Consider the following 18,543-nt stretch of genomic DNA (forward strand, 5'->3'; position numbering starts at 1 on the left):
CATTGGCCTGACGACTTACATGCAATAAGAAGGAGGCTTCACGTGTCTAATCTCTGATAAACGGCAAAACTTTGGCATATAATTACCCCAATGCAACATGAATTGATCATAACCTGTGTTAACATTTGTTCATGTTAACAAAATCAGTGAATAATTATTATTTCTATCAACTGAAAACTGTTTGACCACAGATGCATAGAATTTTATTCTGTTCTTGTGAAACAACATGTGTTTAGGTATTTTCACATGACATATGAGGGACAGTTTGTTATGGGAATGTTATAACTTTGCTTGTCAAACATTGTCCTGTAAAAGCATGTGCTTAATGTGGTCTCTATGTATATGGCTACAGAATATTTCTACACAGAACATTCTGGGGGATTGTTTTTATTGTTATTATTGACGTACATACATAAAGATCATTATATTCTCATTCGATACAAACTGCGAAAAGGTTTTAGAAATGTAGGTTTGAAGTTAACATTGCATTGTTAGATGACAGCCATACATATATGACATACCGCCTTATCAAATAAATCTTCAATGTTCTTGAATACCTGCAATATATTGGGACTTATAACATGTGGAGGTTAAGCTAAATATGTGAAAAAGCTGATTCTAGAGGTTTCTCGTTTTCTGACATTTATCTTTGGTAAAACATTTTCTCATACTTGCATAATCATTCTGTCCACAAATATAATTCGTCATTGTGTATTTGGTCATTTTAAAAGTCGAAAACGTGCAGGTGTAAAAAGAAAACATCAATTAGCACATATCTGATCGCCTTAGTTTGCATACCAATATCTGAAAGTTATCCGTAACTTCACAGTTTGTCATTACTAGTCGGTTATTATCCAACTTCGTCCTTTGTCGAAAAGTCTGTAATGCAATAGGGAGTAAACCCTTAATGGCCTGAATGACAAAAGCTTCACCTTACACTTTCCAGTTAACAAAAGACTTCTTTTAGGTAGCCGTACGTTCTAAATGAAAAGGCATCATCTTACATGGGCATATGTATGTATAAACCTGCATATATACAGGCATTTGGATCATTGTGATTTATTTCAATACAGTAAACTACGTTTATAACGAACACGCTTATAACGAACTGGCGGATATAACGAACTGTTTTTTGGTCCCTGCCATTTGCTGTATATATGCTATATATATGCTTATAACGAACTACGGTTATTACGAACTTAAGTTTGTGGTCCCTTTGAGTTCGTTATATCCGTAGTTTACTGTATATCATTTAGATTAAAGCGACAAAACCCTTTTCATAGTAATAAAGAATATCTACTCGAAGCAGAGACGATTTGACGAATCCGATTATATCATGAGCATGTCTTTATGAATCACTATCAAATAGTAATTATAACAGGGGTTTGCGAGAAGGTGAGCGTATCCTGGCCTGTAGCACCCATCACAAACACTTGCCAAGGCAAAGTTGGTTTAAATAAAATAGCATGTCTTGTCAGAGAACACCGGTTAGTACTGTGCGATATACAGGGAATCCTCGAAATTATTAGAACAATCGAATTGATATCGGGTTATAAGCTGAGTGACAATATTAGACCACACTGTAGGTACCTTAAGGTAACATCTTCATCGGCTCGGGCCTTAAACTTAAGTTTTGATAGTTGGACTTTTGCATCTGATATTATGTACATTACATTAACGGTTGTATAAACTGTTATGACCGTCGAGTGGTTCAGTGGTCTAGTGGATAATTGTCTGACAGGAAATCGCAAGGTCGCTGGTTCGATTCCCTGGTTGCGTCATGCCAAAAGACGTCAAAGGATGGTACTTGTTGTTACCCTGCCTGGCACTCGGAATTAAGAACATACAAGTACTGGTCTGCTTTAAAAGTACAAGCAGGCACTCATACACACGTCGCTACGTAGGTGAAAACTATCTTGAACACGTTAACCCCTGTTTCATCTCACCTTATACTTGATTTATTTCAGCCATATTACAATTAACGCCAACATCCAAAAACTTACTTATCAAGTTCTATTCTTTATAACATATTGGCCCAACTTTAACAATGATAAGTTGCTATAAACATCATAAAAGACAACACCTGAAGGTGCACATGTCTGTTTTATGGGAATAATCAAACAAGTGACATACCAATGTCTCGCCCGAGCCGAGGACTGACGCATACATGTGTCATGCTTAATGCTGACAACTGAAATATGATGCGAGGGGTAGTTTCAACTCTGATTGCTACCATGCATGTCTGATTTGCTCAATAAGATTCAAGTACAACATATAATTAATGATAATAGAGAAACAGACAGACGGTCTGACTGTATGAAGTGAATTGGTGGATGACTGATGCTGTGTCTGGTACCTAGACAGACAGACAGACAGACAGGCGGACGGGCGGACGGACGGACGGACGGACGGGCGGACGGACGGACGGGCGGGCGGACGGACGGACTGACTGACTGACTGAATAATTTGAATAGTAAACAGTCATACATGCAAACATAAACACATCAATAAAACAATGATGTTTCGAGTTGCTATTAACAACATGAATAAATACACACGTTGCATGATGCCCATGCAGACGGCTGTGGACAGATGTACTTACCCTATGTGTGTGTGACAACTATATCCTACCAGTGGCATGAGTGAAATACGCTACAGGAGCAGCCTACCTGAAGCCACGTGAGAGATCCTATTGTCAGCTGTGTAGAATATCAGCTGAGCGAGCCTGCAGTTACAACATTGTCATGTTCAACCGTACACTTTTCACAGTTCGCCGAGTACATGAAATTTCATAAGCAATTTCAAAGATACCTAATATCCAAAAGCCATGTGTCAGCAGATATCCTACATAGACTGTGAGAAGCACAGACAGTGTAGTAATACAGATGTGTAAGACAGAGATCAGCTTATTTCTTCCACCTGGGCTGTATAATATACGACAGTTGTGCTTATGCAAATTGTACCCTTTCAGGGTTTGAAGTCGCTGATATGGTCATTCATCTCTCGTACAGTACATTCCTTCACAGCGAAGTGTGTCAACGGACGGGAGGGCACATACCCCATTTTGTTATGAACACCCGTCTGAAAATTGAATATACAGTGACACCCGTTAATCCGGACTGTATCGTTTAAGTAAAATCGTCCCGATAATCAAAGTTTCGGATTAATGAATGTTGTTTTACAGCACTATCCCTTTCATCATATATTCCAGTCCATATAAATCTACTTAGGGGAAGTTTAACGAAGTGCCACTGTATATATATTATTTCCTGAGTCATTCGAAGATTATATGGTTTATTCGATAGTTCTTAATTCTACAGCATCAATCGGAATTAAGATGAAATATATAATATAAATGAGGGCATAACACACTCACCACAACATATATTCGAGTGTGAGGAAATGTCATGACCTATACTAATTTGTGATGCCATGTCATGGCATATACTCATGAGTGATGCCATGTCATGGCATATACTCATGTGTAATGTCATGTAATGTTATGTACTCATGAGTGATGTCATGTCATGTTATATACTCATGAGTGATGCCATGTCATGTTATATACTCATGAGTGATGCCATGTCATGTTATATACTCATGTGTGATGCCATGTCATGGCATATACTCATGAGAGATGCCATGTCATGTTATATACTCATGAGAGATGCCATGTCATGGCATATACTCATGAGAGATGCCATGTCATGTTATATACTCATGTGTGATGCCATGTCATGTTATATACTCATGAGAGATGCCATGTCATGGCATATACTCATGAGTGATGTCATGTCATGCTATATAATCATGAGAGATGCCATGTCATGTTATATACTCATGAGAGATGCCATGTCATGGCATATACTCATGAGAGATGCCATGTCATGTTATATACTCATGTGTGATGCCATGTCATGTTATATACTCATGAGAGATGCCATGTCATGGCATATACTCATGAGTGATGTCATGTCATGCTATATAATCATGATTGATGCCATGCCATGGCATATACTCATGAGAGATACCATGTCATGGCATATACTCATGAGTGATGTCATGTCATGCTATATAATCATGAGAGATGCCATGTCATGGCATATACTCATGAGTGATGCCATGTCATGTTATATACTCATGTGTGATGCCATGTCATGTTATATATTCATGAGAGATGCCATGTCATGTTATATACTCATGAGAGATGCCATGTCATGGCATATACTCATGAGTGATGTCATGTCATGCTATATAATCATGAGAGATGCCATGTCATGGCATATACTCATGAGTGATGCCATGTAATGTTATTTACTCATGTGTGATGCCATGTCATGTTATATACTCATGAGAGATGCCATGTCATGTTATATACTCATGAGTGATGTCATGTCATGCTATATAATCATGAGAGATGCCATGTCATGTTATATACTCATGAGTGATGCCATATGATGTTATATACTCATGAGTGATGCCATGTCATGGCATATACTCATGAGTGATGTCATGTCATGTTATATACTCATGTGTGATGCCATGTCATGTTATATACTCATGAGTGATGCCATGTGATGTTATATACTCATGAGTGATGCCATGTCATGTTATATACTCGTGAGTGATGCCATGTCATGTTTTATACTCATGAGTGATGCCATGTGATGTTATATACTCATGAGTGATGCCATGTGATGTTATATACTCATGAGAGATGCCATGTCATGGCATATACTCATGAGTGATGCCATGTCATGGCATATACTCATGAGAGATGCCATGTCATGTTATATACTAATGTGTGATGCCATGTCATGTTATATACTCATGAGAGATGCCATGTCATGGCATATACTCATGAGTGATGTCATGTCATGCTATATAATCATGAGAGATGCCATGCCATGGCATATACTCATGAGAGATACCATGTCATGGCATATACTCATGAGTGATGTCATGTCATGCTTTATAATCATGAGAGATGCCATGTCATGGCATATACTCATGAGTGATACCATGTCATGTTATATACTCATGTGTGATGCCATGTCATGTTATATACTCATGAGAGATGCCATGTCATGGCATATACTCATGAGTGATGTCATGTCATGCTATATAATCATGAGAGATGCCATGTCATGGCATATACTCATGAGTGATGCCATGTAATGTTATTTACTCATGTGTGATGCCATGTCATGTTATATACTCATGAGAGATGCCATGTCATGTTATATACTCATGAGTGATGTCATGTCATGCTATATAATCATGAGAGATGCCATGTCATGTTATATACTCATGAGTGATGCCATATGATGTTATATACTCATGAGTGATGCCATGTCATGGCATATACTCATGAGTGATGTCATGTCATGTTATATACTCATGTGTGATGCCATGTCATGTTATATACTCATGAGTGATGCCATGTGATGTTATATACTCATGAGTGATGCCATGTCATGTTATATACTCGTGAGTGATGCCATGTCATGTTTTATACTCATGAGTGATGCCATGTAATGTTATATACTCATGAGTGATGCCATGTGATGTTATATACTCATGAGAGATGCCATGTCATGGCATATACTCATGAGTGATGCCATGTCATGGCATATACTCATGAGAGATGCCATGTCATGGCATATACTCATGAGTGATGCCATGTAATGTTATATACTAATGTGTGATGCCATGTCATGGCATATAATCATGTGTGATGCCATGTGATGTTATATACTCATGAGTGATGCCATGTCATGGCATATACTCATGAGTGATGCCATGTCATGTTATATACTCATGAGTGATGCCATGTCATGGCATATACTCATGAGTGATACCATGTAATGTTATATACTCATGTGTGATGCCATGTCATGTTATATATTCATGAGTGATGCCATGTCATGTTATATACTCATGAGTGATGCCATGTCATGGCATATACTCATGTGTGAAACCATGTTATGATATCCATTCAGGAGTTATGACATGTCGTGACATATATAATCGTATGTGACACCACATATGACCAATAGTATCGCATGGCACGGTCATGGCGTTGCATACACTTGTCTATACAATCATGACACATATCCATATATAATGACGCATTTCAATTCATTATGCCTCAAAGTGAGGTCGACCAATCAGACACCTGAACTACTGACCCACATGAGCCCGAATACCGTCAGGACAAATCCATGATGGTTGTTACTGAGCTAATATGAGACCGCATACCGTCAGTAACAGACATTTTGGATATTCCAAAACCCACCTCACATATTTCACATGACAATTCCGGTACAGAAATTCGTCATTCGACACTGTTCTGTGTTTTAAATAATTAATTGTGATGTGCAAAGACATCATTTTGTTAAGAAACCACGTTCGTGACTTAATTAAGAAATACTATAAAGAGAAAAAAATCACAACGAAGGTCACTGAATTACAAATAGCAAAGTCATCGAACATAATATAAGATGACGTCCCAAACAAGAAATGTGACACCAATGACGTCACATAGCAATAGAAAAGATAGCAGCCCGTTGTTAGGAAGAAGCGGACTGCTATCAAGTTACAGTGGCCTCCAGATTTCTGCTAACATGTGGGCATATTTGTGACAGTACTATCCATTTTAGCTATAGTGTTTGTTTAAACGTTCGCATTTAGAGCTTTACATATTCCATTATAAACTTTTGTGTTAACATTAATGCGTTGTATCAGAAACATATGTACTGGTCCTGTCATTTATACCGGTTGTGAGTCAAGTTTCCATTTTGACATGACATGTACGATAAAGATACCAAATAGTGTAAACGTTTCGGCATATTATATTCGTTATAGTGTCTTTAGTGGCCGTATACGGTGTCATATTAGGTAAGTTGAAAGATATTGGGCTCGGCTCACATCTCGCCCAATATTTTACTTCTAACCTAATATGACACCGTGCACGGTAACTAAAGACACCATAACTAATAGTATGAAGACACATGTTCGATGATGGGCCAGCCATGGAGTGTATGATAATAGTCACAAAACCCTTTCCATATCCATAAGGTATCTCTGCCTAATGGAGAGTCGATTGCACGATTCCGACTGTATCGTGAGCCTGGTTATGAATCACTATCAAATAGGGATGCCAACGGGTGTTCGCGGGAAGGTAAACGTATCCTGCCCCACCGGTGGCAAATCGTCATTTGTATGCGGTTTCAGAAATACGTCAACTTCTTAAATACAAGGGTATATACTGAATAACGCAAAGTTAAACCAGAGTGCGAATTTGAGGCTCTAGTGGGCAATAACAACAGTGGGCATCACCCCGTCCGCCCTGGTTCATTCCGGCAGAGCAGTGTCGGTGGCTGCTTAGCATAGCGCAGTGTCAATTCAGGTTCACCTACTAACCCACACTCACCCCCTTTACAACACTGTTATCAAAACAACTGTTGAAAGGATGTCATCATTTTATAACTGACGTAACAATACGATGAAAGGGTTAAGATAAACCAGCAACGTCCCAAAGCTCTATACAGTTTATTTTTAAAGCCTGAATGACACAATTTCTTTATTGTGCTGTTGATTGATGGATGTCAGCATAAAACACCACGGTTGAAAGCAAGGAGTTAACGTTCGCTCTGTTGGTAGAGTTTTAGTTTTAAAATGTGTACAGTCGGCGTATATATTTACATTCCACCCTTTACACATACATGTGATACTCAGACATTTGTGCATTGTCATTGTTACTTATTGTCTCTGGTTTCAAGATGCTATAAATCAGACAAAACAGCCGTGAAGCCTTTGCTGAATCATTTCCCTGATCCAGTCAAACTAAATCACTAGCCCGATCTAGGCAAACAAATTACTAGCCTGATCAAGTCAAACTAATCACTTGCCTGATCCAATCAAACAAATTACTAGCCTGATCCAGTCAAACTAAATCACTTGCCTGATCCAGTCAAACAAATTACGAGCCTGATCCAGTCAAACTAAATCACATGCCTGATCCAGTCAAGCTAGTCACTTGCCTGATCCAGTCAAACAAATCATTTGCCTGATACAGTCAAACTAATCACTTGCCTGATCCAGTAAAACAAATTACAAGCCTGATCTAGGCAAACAAATTACTAGCCTGATCCAGTCAAACTAATCACTTGCTTGATACAGTCAAACTAAATCACATGCCTGATCCAGTCAAACAAATCACTAGCCTGATCCAGTCAAACTAAATCCCTTGCCTGATCCAGTCAAACTAAATCCCTTGCCTGATCCAGTCAAACTAAATCCCTTGCCTGATCAAGTCAAACAAATTACTAGCCTGATCCAGTCACACTAATTCTCTTGCCTGATCCAGTCAAACTAAATCACTGGCCTGATCCAGTCAAACAAATCACTGGCCTGATCCAGTCAAACTAAATCACATGCCCGATCCAGTCAAACTAAATCCCTTGCCTGATCAAGTCAAACAAATTACTAGCCTGATCCAGTCACACTAATTCACTTGCCTGATCCAGTCAAACAAATCACTGGCCTGATCCAGTCAAACTAAATCACTTGCCTGATCAAGTCAAACAAATTACTAGCCTGATCCAGTCAAACTAATCACTAGCTTGATCCAGTCAAACTAGTCACTTGCCTGATCCAGTCAAACAAATCACTTGCCTGATACAGTCAAACTAATCGCTTGCCTGATCCAGTAAAACAAATTACTAGCCTGATCTAGGCAAACAAAATTACTAGCCTGATCCAGTCAAACTAATCACTTGCTTGATACAGTCAAACTAAATCACATGCCTGATCAAGTCAAACAAATCACTAGCCTGATCCAGTCAAACTAAATCCCTTGCCTGATCAAGTCAAACAAATTACTAGCCTGATCCAGTCACACTAATTCTCTTGCCTGATCAAGTCAAACTAAATCACTGGCCTCATCCAGTCAAACAAATCACTGGCCTGATCCAGTCAAACTATATCACATGCCCGATCCAGTCACACTAAATCCCTTGCCTGATCAAGTCAAACAAATTACTAGCCTGATCAAGTCAAACAAATTACTAGCCTGATCCAGTCAAACTAAATCACATGCCTGATCAATTCAAACTAAATCACTTGTCAGATCCAGTCAAACTAAATCGCTTGCCTGATCAAGTCAAACAAATTACTAGCCTGATCCAGTCACACTAAATCACTTGCCTGATCAAGTCAAACAAATTAGTAGCCTGATACTTTCAAACAAAAACCACGGTGGTGTGTGATAGCTTTGAAATCGGATTTAGCAAACAATCTACTAAATAAGTGTCATGTATGTTTTTACATGATGACATCAAAATATGTGACCATGGTTAACAAGTGAACTACATCAATATAGGTTGTATATTCTCAGCACTGCGTAAATGGTGAAACAGTTTGGTATTGATTGTTATGGGTTTTGGAAATTTTAACTTTTTCTTTGTGATTTTATCCAACCTTGTCTTATAACGTCGAACCAGCAGACTCCTTAATATTTAATAGGATTTGCTCATTGTGGGTGTCCAGTTCGACTTCCAACTTGGATGCAATGTGTGAACCTCATTCTTAGTGTTCCCGACGACACATGGAATACATATTATATCTCCGATGTTGTACATTATGTACGTGACCATCCAAACGCACACGCACACGCACACGCACACGCGCACGCGCACACACCCACGTACTCACATGCACACCCAATCGAACGCACACATGCAACAAACGTCATAAAAATGGTCAAAATTAGGGTCCGTGAATTCTCCCCTTAATCAGGTACAGAGGTTGAGATAAAATATTGTTAACGATGTCCAGCTCGTATAATTGTCGCATCATGTAGAGTTTCATGTACATGTATAGATAATTACCCAATACACCAGGATCATAACATCATACAGCCCCATTCTTTCAGCGGGGATCAACATGACATTGTGTGGACGATAAGCTGGCAATGAAACCTGATCACTATTTACGACACAGAAAAGAAAGCCTAATGCAAGAAGCGGGTGTAGGCCATCGATCCCGACCCGTGCTTCCTTTCACGTATTGTGTTTGTCTGTTGTGGGTTTCCTATACACGAGAGACTTTCCGATACAGGCAACGCGTAAGTACATAATAAAAGTGTTACAGTAAGACCTTGGTATTCCAAAGGCTGAATAAACACCTCGGTGTATGATTTGTTTGTTTGTTGTTTAATGCTGCACTCAGCACTTTTCAAGCTATATGACGGCGGTCTGTGAATAATCGAGTCTGAGCTAGACAATCCAGTTATTGACATCATGAACATCGATCCATGCAATTCGGATACGATGACATGCATCAACTATGTCAGCGAGCCTGACCACCCGATCCCGTTGGTCGCTTCTTTCGGCAAGCTTGGTTGCTGAAGACCTGTTCTAACCCGGGTCTTCACGGCTGGGAATCTGTGTTGTACTGATGATACATTCATTATGTTAAGCTTTTAAGGCCAATACAGGTTCCAAAGGCCTAAACACAGGGAACGTGGAGGATCGTCATATTCGAATCCGTAAGTATTTAGCTGACGATGTATCAACTGTTAACACGGTTGTACTCCGTGCAACGTATCACGTTTATAGTTTGTGTCGGAGGTAAGTTCAAATTCTGTGGCATACGTGTTTGTCGACTAACATTACGTAATGCATTCAGGGCCATTTCAAAATACAACAACGGGACTGTCACCTATCCGATTCCCTGTATAAGATTTCTAGACACTTGACTCCAAGTAAACATTCAGCTTTATGGGTGTCACAAGATCTGTTTTGCACAAGTGTTTTGTTATGTAGATTTTCAGGTAGTGTCGAAATGCAATGACACGTTCACTTCTGAGTGGGACATGGTCACCCAGTTGCCTTAAACGACTTTGGAAAGGGAATTGTATACTATTGTTGTCTGAAAGGCACTTCTGGACCTTCAAGTCTTTTTACACAAATACCTATATACCTAAATGGCAACATGCATTAATATTCTATTGCGTGATCAGCACACTGGGAAGCAAATACTAACTGACGGCCAAGAGAAGCATTAGCATTTTAAAAATGAAATTGCAAACAATTAAAAAGCGAGCGGGCTTGGAGTCGGGACTGGTCGGCACGGAGTCAGTTTTCCGTGTCTTGAGTGGGGTATTCAGTTAAACTGCGTCATGCTATCTCAGTGGACAAGCACTATAAAATCGGCATAAGTCCGGACCAGAAGAAGCAGCCACACACACACACACACACACACACACACACACACACACACACACACACACACACACACACACACACACACACACACACACACACACACACACACACACACACACACACACACACACACACACACACACACACACACACACACACACACACACACACACACGATATATATATAATATTACCTCACCTCTAATCCATACATGGTTACCATGTGTCAAGTCCCTTTTCGTCTCTTTGTTTGTTTGTTGTTAAAAGCCGCTCTCAGCAATATCCCAGCTATATAACTATTATTATTATTGTTGTAGTAGTAGTAGTAGTACATGTAGTAGTAGTAGTAGTAGTAGTAGTAGTAGTAGTAGTAGTAGTAGTAGTTGTAGTAGTAGTAGTAGTAATCGTTTGTGCATCACACCTTGTCAACCATTAATCTACATCTTGATCACTACACAGCATACTGACACACATATCTATTATCTGTGTGAACTGTATATTGATGTAACCAAGGATTGACCCGATCATGTCAAGGTTACGTGCTTTGTCGGTCAAGTTTGTAATGGTAATTTACGAAAACACACAATATTGCATCACCTACTGGTTAGATAAATGCATAGCCCCACAGCGTGCGGCCCGGTGGTTCGTTTGTACTTGCAGCGATTGTGTTCAGAATGTGATAGACGGCGACAGTGACGTCAGATGCCACGATCGGTGGCAGTAGTTCACTGTGCAGACGGTTACATATGTCAGTGTAAGTAGGACACGTTCGATGCACTTTAAACGAATAAATGAAAACACATTGTTGTGCATACCAGGTTAAGAATCTTATCTTGCAATTCAATATAAATTTTAAGAAACCCTTTATTTATTGTTCGATTACCGTTAAGGGAAACATAAAAAACCCATTGCTTTGCAGTCAGATATATGTCGGAATCTAATTATATCATATTTATGTAGATCTACAGTTTAAGGAATGTATATAAATTGTTCTATATACCAGATTTACAATGCGAGATTCGTAACCAAACAGGTAATTTGTAGCCAACTTAGAGGTCGTTGTCATAGCTGCCAATTCCAGTCCTGGTCGTGATCTGTCGTCATAGCATGCTTGCATGTGTGATTGTGATCCCCGGTTGGCCACATGGCCTGCCTCATGAAGAGTCCCTTGTACAGTTCAGAATGCGGTTATTAAGGTATATGGGTTGCATGGGTGGTTTAGTCGCCTCATGCGCTGCAATTCAATATGCAAAATTGCGCCCCAGACACCTATGATTATGGTTTCGAATCCCAGTTTCCCCCGACTGTGTTTTAAGGTTTGTCAGCACAATACCAGTGCTCGTGGGTTTCACCGAAGTGGTAAACGTTTGAGACCTGCATCACTTTCCTCCCACATTAAGCTGACACAGCGTGATATAAGTCGAATACTGTTCGAAGCGGCGTTAAACCCAACTCACGCACTACCAAGGTATATTCTATGCAGCATTTAGTATTTGCCAATGCTGCTGGTGAGGTGTGGGTACAAATACAACAGGCTATAACTCGCGCACGTTCTCACACACTCACCAACTCACCTACCACACACTCATCCATCCACTTACTCATCCACTCATACATTGCTTCATCTACGCAGTCACTCACACACTCATGAACTCACCTACAACACACTCATCCATCCACTTACTCATCCACTCATACACTGCTTCATCTACGCAGTCACTCATCCACTCATTCACACATGGTTTGGTCAACAGGCGTAATGCCTATTTGAAGATCTCTCCGACAGAAGAATAGTGATATAGTATGTCACAACACACAGAGGATCATAAAAGGTTCAACATAAAATATATATAAATGTACAAAAAATGTTTAATATAATTTAAAGGCTCTAAAAGCATTTTCTATTAGTCTAGTATTTGCTTCAGATGACAGAGTTATATTTTCAAACAACACAGTTTTAGGTCTTTGAAAGGCATTTAGATGTGATACCCATGAGGAAGAAAATATATGGATGTCAACTTCTTTGTTATGAGGAACACAACGTTTCGGAGTATATGCTTACTCCTTCATCAGGTGAATGAATGCCATGAGGCAGAGAGCATCTATATGTACATGTTAGGACAACAAAATTAATAAGATAACAAAAGGTGGAAAATAACAAAGGTTAGAAATTAACACGGGAAGCCAACAGACGATGGCGCTGATGGGTGATTAGCAATAGACAATGAAAGCCAACACTGTGCAGTAATTAGCGCTGAAGGTATGGAAGCCAGTACTTAAGTTATCATAGATAAGTAATAGGTTATGGACACTGGGCAAACGTGGGGGTAATTAGCACTGAAAGAATGGATACAGCAAAACACCTCTCACACATGCACCTCTATGCTCACTCATGATCATCCCCTCACACTGTAATCAAGTCACCCACTCATCCACTCACACTGTAATCAAGTCACCCACTCATCCCCTCACACTGTAATCAAGTCACCCACTCATCCACTCACACTGTAATCAAGTCACCCACTCATCCACTCACACTGTAATCAAGTCACCCACTCATCCCCTCACACTGTAATCAAGTCACCCACTCATCCACTCACACTGTAATCAAGTCACCCACTCATCCACTCACACTGTAATCAAGTCACCCACTCATCCACTCACACTGTAATCAAGTCACCCACTCATCCACTCACACTGTAATCAAGTCACCCACTCATCCACTCACCTAATCAACAAATCATTCACTCAACCACTCACCTAATCAACAAATCATTCACTCAACCACTCATCTCATCAACAACTCATTCACTCAACCACTTACTTCATCAACAAATCAGTCGCACGCCCATTCATCCACTCATCTTCTAGGCTGATCATATCATCAACTCAGGACACACTTGTTTCCACTTCTCCGCTCATCCACCTCGCCACTCACTTAATCAACAACTCACCAGCTCATTCATTCATTCACTCATTCACTCATCTAATCAACCATTCATCCGTGCACAAAATCAACCATTCGTTCACTTCTCCACTCACCCGCTCAATAAATACTTTCAGATGTTCTGTCTATCGTAAGTGTTAATCTGGGTGACATTTCTGAGGTAGCGCGTGAAGTCGACCACCTCGGTGTCATTGACCCGTATTTGCGAAGGCCGTGCTATTCCGAAAGCTGGCTTGTGACCTATACTTACAGAGACCTTCACTAGGCTATATATACCTGCGTGGTTAAACCCTCACCGAGTTGACAGGCAGCCCCAGATAATAATAGTCATCATTACCTAGAGGATTTATAAAGGGGGGCACCGTTCGGCCAAGGGATATCTATATTCGCTTCAGGTCAAATGCACTAGGGCGTTTGTTAATCGGGGGGAGACAAGGGGATAATGTTTGTCGAGGAGTTCAGAAGAATCTAAAAAAGGAATACACGATAGTTTTCAGGTGTTGGTTATAGCAAGAATATAAATTATTTAACCATCCGTTTAATAGCATTGTTGTTTCAGCTACGTTGATTTGATACATATGTAATTCAGAATGAGTTGCACGTGGCATACTGTATGGTATTTCATACAATGGGCTAGTTGCAATTGGCAGATTGATCAAATGTGCATCTACAGATGATAATTATCACATCAGCTGTCTAACTGTTGACTGTTTATTTTTGTGATAATCTGATGATTATGTGTTTGGATTAACAGCGTTAAAATCATGTGCCACACCATGCACAACTACACCGACCTCTCCCTGTTGAAGCAGCGTGAGACACCGTGCACACCTACACCGACCTCTCCCTGTTGAAGCAGCGTGACACACCGTGCACACCTACACCGACCTCCCTGTCAATGCAGCGTGACACACCATGCACACCTGCCCAGACCTCTCCCTGTTGATGCAGCGTGACACACCATGCACACCTACACCGACCTCTCCGTCAATGCAGCGTGACACACCATGCACACCTACACCGACCTCCCCGTCAATGCAGCGTGACACACCGTGCACACCTGCCCAGACCTCTCCCTGTTGATGCAGCGTGACACCATGCACACCTGCCCAGACCTTCCAGTCAATGCAGAGTGACACACCGTGCACACCTGCCCAGACCTTCCCGTCATTGCAGCGTGACACACCGTGCACACCTGCCCAGACCCCTCCCCGTCAATGCAGCGTGACACACCATGCACACCTTCACCGACCTCTCCCTGTTGATGCAGCGTGACACACCGTGCACACCTGCCCAGACCTTCCCGTCAATGCAGCGTGACACACCATGCACACCTACACCGACCTCCCCATCAATGCAGCGTGGCACACCATGCACACCTGCACCGACCTCTCCCTGTTGATGCAGCGTGACACCATGCACACCTGCCCAGACCTTCCAGTCAATGCAGCGTGACACACCGTGCACACCTGCCCAGACCTTCCCGTCATTGCAGCGTGACACACCGTGCACACCTGCCCAGACCTCTCCCCGTCAATGCAGCGTGACACACCATGCACACCTGCACCGACCTCTCCCTGTTGATGCAGCGTGACACACCGTGCACACCTGCCCAGACCTTCCCGTCAATGCAGCGTGATACACCATGCACACCTACACCGGCCTCCCCATCAATGCAGCGTGACACACCATGCACACCTGCACCGACCTCCCCATCAATGCAGCGTGACACACCATGCACACCTGCACCGACCTCTCCCTGTTGATGCAGCGTGACACACCGTGCACACCTGCCCAGACCTTCCCGTCAATACAGCGTGACACACCATGCACACCTACACCGACCTCCCCATCAATGCAGCGTGACACAACATGCACACCCGCACAGACTATACCAACGTGTAACCTCCATTATTTAATGATTAGCAAAGGCAAACACCCGAAACATCAGTGAAACAAACTGCCTGTGTGTATACATCTCTCTAAATAATGATGACAAACTCATACTGTCATTCTGCACGTTGGTGATATCAAATGTCGGAATTAAGTAGAAGGCAATGTGACATGGGTGGCCTCGTGTGCTTTATCTAGAAACACATCGTCATGTTTTGCCAAAGTAAGGTCGTAAATCTACTTAATACACATACATATGTTAAAGTATGTTAAAGAGGACAATAAGGTAGCATACGTATCAAGACACGGGGTCTCTTGCCCACATGTACATCAACATTTGACGAAAGCTCAATTGATGTGCCTGCAGAAAAACTTTAACTGACAAGAATGCAGAAAGACTGTAGCTGACAAGAACTGTATGAAATAAGTACAGAATAGTAGAAATATGTCGAAATAAAAAAAAGAATAAAACATTTAATCATAGTTAATGTGAATTTGTAACATATATTTTGCTTCATGAAATAAACATATTATCAATTACATTGTGGCTATACGTATAGGTTGACAAGTGTTCCGTCTGTGTCGCGAGGTATACACTGATATCGTACACAGGCGTCCCTTGTGTCAGCGTGACAGTCACCGTCAATGGCCGTACATCGTACGTTGTGCATTTCTCATGAAGATGTCGTGAGAAGGATCATAAAACTGCAATATTTCTTTTTGAGTAAAAGCTTTTTTTTCACATAAATCTTTTCATGCTTGAAGCAGAGGCATTGTTGTGACATGTCCTGGAAGCAGTTCATGCTGCTAAGACTAAGTTAATGCATGGAAACGTTCGGTTCATGGTCTTAACGCGCTTTGTATCTCAAGGAGCCGTGCATTGTGTAAAGATAGTTGGTTTTAAAATAGGTACAAGGTCCATTCATGTCAGCTCGTCTGCCCATACAATGTTAAGCCTTTCTGTTATAAAGCAAGCAGATAGGGCAAAGTGACACGACTCAATATAATAACGAGCTTTCAACTATTGATTCATACGCAATAGAATACTTCAAGAACACTGAGTCGGCATGAGTTTCGTTTTGTAAGCTAGTCAGCGTCTATACGGTAACGTAGACAGTTATGTCACCTATTCTATTTTGGCAAATCTTCATCATCATCATGACCATCATCATGATCATTATCATTATTGTTATCATCATCATCATCATCATCATCATCATCATCATCATCATCATCATCATTTTAGGGCGATCTAAGTCCACCTGAACACATTTGCTTTGATCATCATTTACGACGGTTGATCATTGTGTGCCGAAAATATTGCCAATGACTGTGACGTTAAACTTCCACGTACAAACGCGCTGTTTGTCGACGGTAAGAGGACAGCATACGCATGTACTTCCCACGTTACGGGACCATCTGGTGTCATAAACATGATTCGTCAGTGCATAATGGGGACAGTTAACTTGAATTGGATAATTGTGACACTATTCCGCTCAGTGCAGTACGATCTTCCTAAATCCATGCAGCAAACGATAACAGCATTATATCAAATCATACTATTCCAACATATGTCTTCTTTACATACGCATGGCCATACAATGTATTTCCATTTTTTATGTAAAAAATATATATTTTAGCTCTGCATCTATTTTGTATGAAAAAACAAACTCCAAAGGATGATATCCGTGATCACGTTACTTCAAAGATAAAGGACGATCAAAGAAAGAGAAATCAGAAAGATCGGTAATGTGACGCAGCACACGTACAGCCAGCAACTTTTCTGTTTCTCGGATTTTGGGGTGTGTGTGTTAATGACGCGTTATTGGTAATATGAATATAATCGAAAGTGCTTTCATTGGAGAGAAAGTATATTTCTCCTTTATAACGACAGAGCACAGACTTCAAAATGCAGCATATTTAGCGGATAAACACGTTAGTGTAACGTTAAAATAAAATGTTACATACTGGGCGAATAATATTAAATTAATTCTTTAGTAACTCAAGAATACTTTAAAAAATGAATTAAATGAGATTAGAGAAAACGAGACTCTGGTGAATATCCCCTCGGTGTCTTCAACATCTTCAATTCCACACGGCTGACGGCGTTACAGGGTGATGTGGGCAGAGGTACGAGTGCTGCCAAACACTTGAAGGTAACTTGCTAAAATGTTATTTTTATTACAAACTTATGTTGTTACGCAACATGACGTTAAAATATCAGCACAGATAGCGTGTAATAAATGTTCTGTGTAAAATAGGCAGAGTTGCATAACATCTCATTCGTAAGCAAACATGTGAGCACATGTTGAACGAAATGTAGAGCAACTGCACTTGGACACCCACCATAAATCACTGAAATACATATATGCAGCTGGTGATTGACCTGAACCTGCATTATCCTGGATTGTATTTCACCTCTCTGATTATCGCGATAGCAAATTATCGGCAGAGCACTGCTGAAATCTAACA

At 40.7% G+C, this 18,543-nt stretch overlaps 1 protein-coding gene across 1 annotated transcript in view; it reads right to left on the bottom strand.

Annotated features, from left to right (window-relative positions):
* The window catches only part of LOC124126383 (probable cytochrome P450 CYP44), an 81,017-nt gene that overhangs the window by 42,924 nt on the left and 19,550 nt on the right, over nucleotides 1–18,543 (bottom strand). Inside the window, exon 2 of the mRNA XM_048384577.1 lies at nucleotides 2,670–2,725. The gene's annotated coding sequence lies outside the window, so the exon portion shown is untranslated. The remainder of the gene's footprint in view (nucleotides 1–2,669; nucleotides 2,726–18,543) is intronic.

The sequence above is a fragment of the Haliotis rufescens genome, unplaced genomic scaffold, assembly GCF_023055435.1.
Source record: "Haliotis rufescens isolate VD_foot unplaced genomic scaffold, xgHalRufe1.0.p SCAF_5, whole genome shotgun sequence".
In the NCBI taxonomy this organism is placed as follows: Eukaryota; Metazoa; Mollusca; class Gastropoda; order Lepetellida; family Haliotidae; genus Haliotis; species Haliotis rufescens.